Below are 11,757 nucleotides of genomic sequence, written 5' to 3' on the forward strand. Positions count from 1 at the left end.
TAGGCACTGTATTAGCTAGTGGGTCTTTGAAAGCAATTGAGGGGCACAGTAGGCGCTCCTCAGTGGAACATCTCCAGCCACACACAATTTCTTCCATCACTGGGTGCAGGAACAGAGACCGGGCCTGCCCACGGGCGCTCAAACAAGCGCCCGAGCTCGATTCCAGCTCCCCTTCACACCGCACCGCTGCTCAGCTGGACCCAGTGCAGGTGCCCTGGTGCAAACAGAAAACCGGCTTGAGTGATTTGCCCATGGTTATTTTCTAGGGCTCTGCCCTGGGATAAATGGTACCCCAAAGGAATGTGATGCTGAGTGGCCTCTGAGTTATGGGGGCCAAGCATGCACGAGACAGCCGGCACACGGGGTGATGGCATCCTGGGAGGTGGCAGAGGGCAAGGCTGGAGCTGTGGGGGGACCAGGCTCCTGAGCCCCCTTCTGAGTTGATTGCTGGAGTCGTCGACATGGAAAGACTTGTCAGGGATGGTTTGTGGGTTCCTCTGAGGAGAGCAGGGTTGGCTGTGAAGGCAGGCTGTGGTGGGGATGAGGAAGGCAGGGGTGAAAGGTCACTGGGGCCAGGGAGCCGGTGGCCTTGTCAAGAGTGGGGGAGCTTTAAGGTAGGAGAGCTAGCTGAGACCCTTTTATATCAGAGACACTCTCCCCTGGGACTTGAGGCCCTAATGTGTTAGGTCTGGTGGATTGGTTGCTATAGAAACCAGGTGTAAGTGGGGAGAGAGAGAGAGAGAAAAATGTGTGTATGTGTGTGTTCTGGAGGTGGGGAGCAGGTAAGGAGTGGGAGGACGGAAGGACTGAAAGCTGCCTCCGGGCTCGGGCCCCAGGTCAGGCCCTGGGGAAACAGGAAAAAGGGAGTGGGATCGGAAGAGGGAGGGACAAGTGTGTGTGGCAGCCACATGAAGTCGCCATCTGTCCCCCCTTTGGCCTGCTGGCTCACTGACCTATAATTAGCCCTGGAGGGCATGTGGCGCTGGCTCGCACAAGTGTGGCACTTGGGGTGGCCAGCAGAGTTGAGCGTATACAGACGACCAGGTGCTCTGTGTACTCAGAGGGGGCTACTTCTAGAGGACCCCAAGCCCGTGCTGTCCTGCGAGTGGCCTTCTAGGCAGGGCTAGTCAGGGAAAAACGTGTGGGGAGACCAACTCTGTGGTCTGTGATGGTCTGAAACCGAGGTACTCCTTGTCCATGCCCGGCCCCTTGCACCCCAACCACATACAAGGGCCAGGACCCCTGCCCAGCTCCACAATGCTTTCTGAGAAACTTGCATCCGGGCACTTCCGCTCCTCCCAGGAGTGGCTCTGCTCCCCGAGGAGAAGTCCACTCTAGCACAGCCTCGGCTGGGCCGCCACTTGGTTCTGAGAGAGGAGACTCAGCACTGACTTCGGGCTGAGCCAGAGACCAAGGAGCTGGTCACGGCTCACTGTATTGCTGTCAACGGACTTGGTGTGTGCCTGTGTCCCTTCAAGTAGATGGCACACTTCATGAGGGTTGAGATTGTATCTTAATGTCTCTTGTGGATCCGGATAGATTCCTAACTCAGTGTTAGGTTCATGGAAATCACTCAGTAAGTGCTATTGGATTGAATTGAAGAGGCCTGTCTTAGGGTCCCTGGGGCCCAGGGAAGCAGGGTCCCTTTGCAATGTGAAATATTTAACCAGGAGCACGGAAGCCTCTGGGGACTCAAGGTAACAGCGTTGCCTCTAAGTGGAGGAATTCTGCATCAGGTGAAAATCCCTTATATCTCCCGTAAAGCAGAGCAGGCAGGCTTAGGTTTATAACCCTGGGCACTAATTAATATATCGCCCTAAGAAGCATTATCTATCAGTCGCCTACACACAGGCATACGTTTTTGTACAACAACGGAGAAGGACTAGGTCTGCAAAGTGCATTTCAAATCTAGTTAGTCCAATATATGGCATAGTTTACTGGCAAGCGTCCAACGAGACCACCGCTCACCTCTTAAGTCTGCATGCTAGATTGTTGTTCTACTGTTGTGAGCTGTGAGTTGCTGTGATACTGGAAGCGATGCCACTGGTTTCCCAGTACCAACAGGCCCAGGGAGGTTTCAGCAGCGCTTCCAGACTAAGAGGGACTAGCAGGGAGGACCTGGTGATCTATGTCTCAAAGATTTCCCAGTGAAAACCATAGGAATGGTGGCGGAGTATTGTCTGGGATAGTGGTGGAAGATGAGCCCTTCCTGAAGGAAAGCTCTCAAAGTACAGCTGGGGAAGGGCTGCCTCCTCAGTGTGGCGCTGTCAGGACCTCCGCTGGCTCGTGTCGCACAACGCAAAAGGAAAAGGATTGACCGTGGACATCCATTCATAAATGGAAAGTGGAGCGTGCAAAGTACGAATCTAGGGGCAGTTCAAGCTGTTGAAAACTAAGTGGAACATATAAAGGTTGATATTCTAGATGCGAGTGAGCTAAAACGGCCTGGAACTGTCCCTTTTTGATAGGCTGGTGGTGTGGTCTACTTTGCTGAGGATGACAGACTGATCATTTCAAGATCTATCCTACAGCCCAGCAGTGTCCAGGACAGAATGGGACCCACGCCCCACGAGGAAGAACAATGAGCACACCATCATTCAGATTTACACACGAACCCTCATGCCGAGGATGAAGCCATGGAAGGTTTCCTTGTCCTCCTAGTGTCTTCTTGGCTAATATTGAATTAGGTAATACGGCGAGAGTGACAAACACTAGTACAAGGCAGTGCAGCTCACTAGGCAAGCAAGTCACTCAGCTAGGGGAAGCCAGTATTTATGGGACGGTGGAGAATAGCGTCCCTCTCTGCCAGCAGCTCACTTCCAGCAGACGGCGGGTCAGTAAACAGGGTTTATTTGATTACACTTTGTATTGTGAACAAACCAGATTTCTATCCAGTAGTTCATACACATTGTATTTCATGTGTTTTGAAGGTTGTCCCCACAGTGTAACATTCTTGATCTCCCTTCCTTCCTGGGTGTCCTGCGTCTATTCCTCTTCCTCTTCTAACCCTCCTGCAGCTGGTCTCCAGAGCAGTGCTGCCCGTTTGATCTCAGACGGTGCAGGGTTCGAAGGCGTGCCCAGTTCCCTAGCACCATTGCTTCTCGCAGGGACCATCTATTGTTTGGCTGAAACTTGGACCGCGGAGACTAATTTATTCCAGACCTGAATGGTGACTAAGAGCCATATTCTCAGTGTGTGTACCAGTCTCTGACCTGGTCTTCATTTGTTTATGATTGTGAGTTTTGTTCACATTTTTCTCCAACTCTATTCGGACCTTCTACTGTGCTCCTTTTTTGGAGCAGGTGCTGATGGTGGCCAGGTGCCATCTAATTCTCCCGGTTTCAGGGTCATTGAAGAGTTGTTCTCCTCCGTTAGTCGCAGCTTTAATTGTCTTCACTCTTCTTTTCTCTGGGAAGGGAGAGTTTTACCTTCGATGGCCACTCCTGAGCTTTTAAGAACCTCTTCACTACTCACCAAAGTAGGATGTGGAATGCTATCTTTATGAACTAAGTTTTATGACATTGCTTGTGGACCTCTCAGTGAGAAACTGAAGATATTTTTAAAACCAGCTTCTGCAGTCTGAAATCGATCATACGTGCCATCACGATGCCTTGATGATTACTGGTGACTGGGATGGGATGGTTGGAAACAAAGAAGAAGGGTTGGTGGGTGGAAAATGGAGCGCTGGTGATAGGAATGCCCTTGGGCATCATATGACAGAATTTTGTAAGCCCAGCGACTTAGTCATTGCAAATACCGCCCCCCCCCCCACCAACACGAAGGGCAACTTTATGTGTAGTGCTTGGAGGACTGATTACATAGGAATCAAATTGATCACATCTATGGAAGGAGACAACTAGGTAGTTCAATATCCTCAGTCAGAGCAAGGCAAGGGGCCTGCTGTGGATCAGACCATCAATTGCTTATGTAGAAGTTTAAGTGGAAGCTGAAAAAAAAATTAAAACAAGTCCACAGGCGTCCAAGTAAGACCTTGAGTATGTTCTACCTGAATTTAAAGACCCATCTCAAGAATACATTTGACACATTGAACACTGATAACCAAAGATCAGACAAGTTGTGGGTTGACATCAAAGGAATCCTACATAAAGGATGAAAGAATTTCATTTAAAAGAAAGTAAAGAAAGAAAAGAACCATATAGAGTTAGGAAAGACTCTGAAACTTGCTCTTGAACACAGTAGCTAAAGTGCATGTAAGAAATTATGACATTTGCTTATGCATCTGTTATCAAAAGGTATAGCATCTGGGGTCTTAAAGGCTTGAAGGTAAACAAGCGGCCATCTAGCTCAGAGGCAACAAAGCCCACATGGAAGAAGCACACCAGCCTGTGCGATCACAAGGTGTCGAAGGGATCAGGTATCAGGCATCATCAGAACAAAAAAATCTTACCATAGTGAATGAAGGGGGGAGTGCAGAGTGGAGACCCATTTGTCGGCCACTGGAGATCCCCTTGCAGAGGGGTCTAAGGGGAGGAGATGAGTCAGTCAGGGTGCGATGCAGCACCGATGAAGAATACAGCATTCTTACGGTTCCTAAATGCTTCCTCTCCCCTCCCCACTATCATGATCCGAATTCTGCCTTGCAAGTCTGGCTAGACCAGAGGATGTACACTGGTACAGATAGGAACTAGAAACACAGGGAATCCAGGGCGGATGATCCCTTCAGGACCAGGGGTGTGAGGGGCGATACTGGGAAAGTAGAGGGAGAGTGGGATGGAAAGACAGAACCAATTACAAGGATCTACATGTGACCTCCTCCCTGGGGGATGGACAACAGAAAAGTGTGTGAAGGGAGACGCTGGACAGAGCAAGATATGAAAAAATAATTTATAAATTATCAAGGGCTCATGAGGGAGGGGGGAGTGGAGAAGGAGGTGGGAAAAAGACCCAATGCCAAGGGCTTAAGTGGAGAGCAAATGTTTTGAAAATGATGAGGTCAATGAATGTACAGATGTGCTTTACACAATTGATGTATGTATGGATTGTGATAAGAGTTGTATGAGTCCCTAATAAAACATTAAAGTATGAACACACACACACAAAGAAATGATGACATAACTGAGCTGAACAGAAGATTTGAAGAGTGACCATGGTAGTGACATAATCTTGTGTCACCTTGAGGTGAAAGGGTAGAGTCTAGCCTGTCAATCAGGTCACAGCTTGAGGATGCTTCCTTGTGGGTGTGGCTTTCTCATGAGGATTCTGGGAACTTCCTCTTTTTCTCCTGGGAGGCAGGACCACACTCTCTGCTTCACCATTCCTGTTGACAAGCCACATGGAGCCACGCTGATGGCAGCCAGAGCCCCGGAGGTGCTTCCACTGCCATTGGATCTACAAGGTTTTTTACCCACGAGCTTGTGATCTTCCTGCATTTGGCATTATTGTGGGTGGCTACGTGAGTCTCAAGAGGAATTTATGGACTAGTCTTGGTCTTATGGGTTAATATTGGACTTGTGGACTTGATCTAGACTGGGCTGGGATGTTTTCTTAATATACATTTGCTCTTTGATTTAAGTCTCTCTCTCTCTCTCATGCATCTATGAGTGTCTCTAGACTTGTCTCTCTGGTTAGCCGCCTAACCCAGTGACTTGAGAAGGTGAAGTCTTACAAGGAGACATATAGAGACCTGGACTTAGAAAGGGAAAATGCTCAGTGTTTCTCAAGTAGAAAGAAAACTTTCGCGTCTCCAGTTGCACCAGGGGCAAGATCCCTGGAGCTCTGGTGGTGTAGTGGTTACTTGTGAGGCTACAGTCCTCAAGGTCGGCAGTTTGAAACCATGGGGGAAAGACAAGGTGTCCACTACTGTAAAGAGTTGCAGTCTCGGGAACAGGGGCAATTCTACCTTGCTCAGTCGGGTAGCTCGGAGGTGGCATTAACCCGGTGGCAGTGAGTTTGGTCTTGGTTTAGGAGGGGCAATACAGTGAGTGATACAGGAAGCATCCAAAGAGGAGGGGAGGGTACACAGACAGAGGCACTGTTCCAAAAAGAACTGGTGAATGGTTCACCATTCCTGGAGATAGCGTATGGCATTGCAGGGAGGAATCCAAGATGCACTGGTGAAAAATAAGGTTCCAAGAATTGACAGAATGCCACTTGAGATGTTTCCACAAAGGGGTGAAATGCTGGCAATGCGTGCTAGTTTGTGATAGGAAATTTGGGAGACTGTTACCTGGCCAACTGACTGTAAGAGATTGGTATTCGTGTCTATTCCAAAGAAAGGTGTCCACTTGGGCCTCTACTCAAGCACTCCCTCAATGCATGAATACTTTCTTTTATTAAATTGGCACTCTACGATGCTCACCCTCCCGACACAACTGCTGGAGCCAAAGTGGGTGAACAAGTAAATGTGGTGAAGAAAGCTGATGGTGCCCGGCTATCAAAAGAGATAGTGACAGGGGTCTTAAAGGCTTGAAGATAAACAAGCGGCCATCTAGCTCAGAAGCAACAAAGTCCACATGGAAGTGATCGAGTGGTCCCAGGGGGATCAGTTACCAGGCATCAAAGAACAAAAAATCATATCATTGACTGCACACCTCCATGATAGGATCGCTGAAGACAAATGGGTGCATAAGCAAATGTGGTGAAGAAAGCTGATGGTGCCCGGCTATCAAAAGAGATAGTGTCTGGGGTCTTAAAGGCTTGAAGGTGAACAAGCGGCCATTTAGCTCAGAAGCAAAAAAGCCCACATGGAAGAAGCACACCGGCCAGTGCGATCACGAGGTGCCAAGGGACCAGGTATAAGGCATCATGCAAAAAAAAAACAACGATATAAGTGTGTGTATATATGTGTATATGTATATGTATATATATACCATATTAAATGAAGGGGGAAGTGCAGAGTGGAGACCCAAGGCCCAAGTGTCGGCCAATGGAGATCCCCTCATAGAGGCGTTTAGGAGAGGAGATGGGTTAATTAGGGTGCGAGGTAGTACCGATGAAGAACACAGCTTTCCCCCAGATCCTGGATGCTTCCTCCCCCCAACTACCATGATCCGAACTCTACCTTGCAGGCCTGGATAGGACAGAGGCTGTACACTGGTGCATATGAGGGCTGGAGGTACAGGGAATCCAGGGTGGATGATACCTTCAGGACCAAGGGTGTGAGGGACGATGCTGGGAGAGTGGAGGGTGAGTGGGTTGGAAAGGGGGAACTGATTGCAAGGATCCACATGTGACCTCTTCCCTGGGAGAGGGACAGCAGAGAAGGGGGGAAGGGAGACTCCGGATAGGGCAAGATATGACAAAATAACGAGGTATAAATTACCAAGGACACATGAGGGAGGGGGGAAAGGGGAGGGAGGGGAAAAAAAAAAGAGGACCTGATGCAAGGGGCTTAAGTGGAGAGCAAATGCTTTGAGAATGATTGGGGCAGGGAATGTATGGATGTGCTCTATACAATTGATGTATGTATATGTATGGATGGTGATAAGAGCTGTATGGGTCCCTAATAAAATGTAAAAAAAGAAAAGAGGAGAAAAAAATGATTAGGGCAGGGACTGTACAGATGTGCTCTATACAATTGATGTATGTATATGTATGAACTGTGATAAGAATTGTATGAGCCCCTAATAAATTGTTAAAATTAAAAAAAAAAGAAAAGAAAATGATTAGGGCAAAGAATGTACAGATGTGCTTTATACAATTGATGTATGTATATGTATGGATTGTGATAAGAGTTGTGTGAGCCCCTAATAAAATATTTTTTAAAAAAAAGAAAGGTGCCCAACAGAAAGCAGAAGTTATCAGGTATCATAAATGTGATATGCAAAATAACATCCTGCCAAAGATAACCCACCAGTGGCTGGGGTTGCGCATCAACAGGGAAATTCCAGAAATTCCTGGAGGATTCCAAAGAGGCTATGGAATGGGGGCTGCAGAATGAGGAGGACGACTGCTGACGTCAGACGGATTCCTGGTGGCAGGTCGTCGTTCCGATCTGTCTCATCGACTATGCAGCGGTGTCTCGCTGTCTGGCACTTAACACAGCATGCACGCCTCCGGGAGGCACGGGAGCTACAGAACCCTGAACCGTGCTCCCGTGGAACCTATGCAGACCAGGAGGCAGTCCGCAGGGTACGGAATGGCTTGGCATTGGGAAGGGTGTGCACCTGGGTGTCTTTACCACACTTACGCAGTCTGTATGTTGAGCACGTCACCCAAGAAACGGGACGACACAAAGAAGAACGTGGTAGCAAGATTGGAAGAAGGCTCCTTAATGTAATCACTTGCACTATGCAGATGAAACAACACTGCTGCTGAAAGCAAAGGGGACTTGAAAACGCTTCAGCCTTCAGTGGGGCTGACACCTCACCTTGACACAGCAGCTCACGCCTGGGCCAGGCCGCAGCATCGTGAGAAACGGAGAAGCTCTTGTCAGGGATCTGTTTTCTTGGGTCCATAGCCAACGCTCATGGAAGCAGCAGTTTGTTGCATTGGGCAAATCTGCAGCAAGAAGCCTCTTTAAAGTGTTAGGAAGCAGAGATGTCACTCTGAGGACCAAGACGCACCTGACCCAGGCCAGGGTGTTTTTTTTTTTTAAACATTTTATTAGGGGCTCATACACCTCTTATCACAATCCATACATAAACATCCATCAATTGTATAAAGCACATCTGTACATTGTTTGCCCTAATCATTTTCTTTTTTTTCCTCTTTTTTACATTTTATTAGGGGCTCATACAACTCTTATCACAATCCATACATATACATACATCAATTGTATAAAGCACATCCATACATTCCCTGCCCCAATCATTCTCAAAGCATTTGCTCTCCACTTAAGCCCTTTGCATCAGGTCCTCTTTTTTTTTTTCCGCCAGGTGTTTTTGATGACGTCAGATGTCCGCAGGGGCTAGACAAAGAGTAAGGAAGGCCAAAGGGCAATGGATACCTTTCCGTTGGGGGTTGGCAAAGAATATTCCATATGCCGTGAGCTACCATTAGAGCGAACCAACTGTCTTGGGAGAGGCGCAGCCAGTGTGCTCCTTCGAAGTGAGGGTGGTGAGACTTTGTCTCTCGCACGCTAACTGCACGATTGGGAGATGCCAGTCCTGGGAAGAGGACAGGGTGGCACGGAGATCCTGAAAGGGATGGATAGACACAGTGGCTGCAACGATGGTGAGGATGGCGCAGGACCAGCTAGTGCTTAGCTGTTGTGAGGGGTCGGCAGTGGGCTCCGACTCACAGTGACCGTATGTACGACAGAATGAAACGCTGCCCGGTCTGTGCCACCCTCCCAACTGTCCTCACGTGGGAGCCTAGCAGCATAGCCGCCATGCCCATCCATCTTGGCGCACGTCTTCCTGTTCTTCAAGCAGGATGCCTTTCTCCAGGGGCCGGTCTCTCCTGACAACATGCAAAGGTAGTGTTTCCTTTTGATGTGTGTAAGGGTCGCTATGAGTCGGAACCAACCTGACCGGCTCCTGACAACATCAGATGAACCAGCGGGTTTGCATTTAGAGGTCTTGATGGGTCATTTTGCTCAGACAACAGAGTTGAATTCTCATAATGAATTGCATATTTACTGAAAACCTTTGGGCTTTCATCTTCCGATCAATGCCTCTCATTTAGAACAGTGGAAAGGGCTTCCTCGTTTGGTAGTGAGCTCCTTGTTTCTAAGGATAATCAAGTACACTGAGCTGTCAAGAACGCCGTGGAAAGAACTCTCACACTAGGTTGGTGATTAGCTTGCAGAATCTCAGGAAACTCCAGCCAACGAGCCGCAAACCAGATCCAGCCCACTGCCTTGAAGGAACTCTGCCGCCTAGGGATCCGGAGGCTGTCAATCTCTACTGGAGCCGCAGCCCCAGCTTTCTTTGTGGGTTTGATAGAGGGGGGACTAGATGGCTAAGATCCTTGAGAGCCACTAGGCAGAACCCCTGCTTTGCTCTGGTTTGAGGAGCGCTATTGAGAGTGGAGGGTTTGGGTAGGGGAGCTAGCCGGCCGCAGTTTGGGTCGGAGATCCAGAGGGTGACAGCAGCCATCTGTCTCGAGGACATGGCACCCTGGGCTGGCAGTGCAACCCGGACGGGTAGACCTGGGCTCCTTGACCGCAGCTCACACTCGCCTGGTGACTGTCTGCCCCTTGTTGAGAGCACAGCGCGTGAGACAAGTGGCATTCGCCTGCTTTCCCTAGCCCCGCCCCGCCCTCTCCCTGGCACACAAGTCCAGGATCTTACACACCTTCTGACCAGCAATATCTGTCTTGATCACACAAGCATGCACCAGCTTTCTTGTCGCTCAGGTGCTTTTGCACCCCCACATGATTTCATGACTCCCACACACATGTGTTTATATGACCACACACGTTCACTTAGATGCTGCGCGCGCGCGCGCGCGCACACACACACACACACACACACACATTCCTGATCCTGATAGACACTCATGGCCACACACTTTCCCATACTCATGGTTGTGCTTGCCCACTCATTGTCACACCTGCAGTTGCACCTCTGACCCTATTCTCATGACCAAACTTTCCCTCCCTCCCACCCCTTCTCTGATGACCACACAGAAACACCAAAAGACATCATCTGCTGTTTGGAAGCAGCAGGGACCCTCTGCATACGACATTCTCTCTATCCTCTCGTATAGCCACACACATGAACACACCCAACACGTGTGTGTGAACACTTATGCGTGCACATCTTGACACCTGTGAGTGAGTCCTGGTAGGAGCCCTGGTGGTGTAGTGGTTACGTGTTGGGCTGCGATCTGCATGGTCATCATTTCGAAACTATCAGCAGCTCGGTGGGAGAAAGACTGGGCTTTCTACTCCTGTAAGCAGTTAAAATCTTGGAAACCCACAGGGGTCGCCGTGAGTCAGCGTTGGCAGACAGAGAGAGGGGGGCAGAGAGAGAGATTGGTTGATTCTCTGGCTATCCAACAACCCTTCCTCTGGCGTTGTTGAATCGTCCCCCACTCCCCATGGGCAGTTGTGTTTCCTGCTAGGCTGGCTTCCTAATCAGAGGGGCTGACCTACTAAGGCAGTGATTTCTGAGCCTTTATTTTTATTACATACCGAAGGACTTTGTTTAATATTTGCCCTACATGCACCTTCAAATGTTGTGTGTGTGTGTGTGCGTGTGCATGTGCATGTGTGTGCATGTGTTTACAGAGCAGGTCATGTGTTTCTGGTTCCCATTCCTCCTCCTGGTCTCACCTTCTGAACTTTGTCCCCAGGTACACGCTGCCTCTTTGATCTTAAGTGGTTGGTTAGTCTAACACAGAGGTGAGTTCAGGTCCAGCTCTGCAGGGTGGCCATAGTCTTGGGGGTCCCTGCTGCTCCCTATGACTGGTGAGCCTGATCTGCTTTATGATGGTGAGTTCCATTCTGCTCTTTTCTCCCACTCTATCCAGGACCTTGCGATGTGATCCTTTTCAGAGCAGGTGATGGGGTAGCCGGGCACCATCTAGTTCTTCTAGTTCTCATGCTTGTAGAGACTGAGGTGTGTGTGGCTCATTACTCTATTGGAGTAATTGTTTCCATATGCCCTTTGGTGTTCATTCACACTTCTTTCCTTCGTATGGGGAAAGAGCAAGTTTTAAGACCCCAGCACTACTCAAAGAGTAGGATGAAGTTCAAGTTGTCTTTGTGAACTGTAGTATGCCAGTTGACCTTAGTGTCCCCGCGATATGGTCCTCAGCCTCTAGGTGCAGCCACCCATCCCCTCAGGAAGTTTTCATAACTTTGTCTACTACATTACTGGATGTATTTTCAGCAAAGGCAAATTCTCG

Source organism: Tenrec ecaudatus, chromosome 1 (genome assembly GCF_050624435.1).
Source record: "Tenrec ecaudatus isolate mTenEca1 chromosome 1, mTenEca1.hap1, whole genome shotgun sequence".
Taxonomy (NCBI): domain Eukaryota; kingdom Metazoa; phylum Chordata; class Mammalia; order Afrosoricida; family Tenrecidae; genus Tenrec; species Tenrec ecaudatus.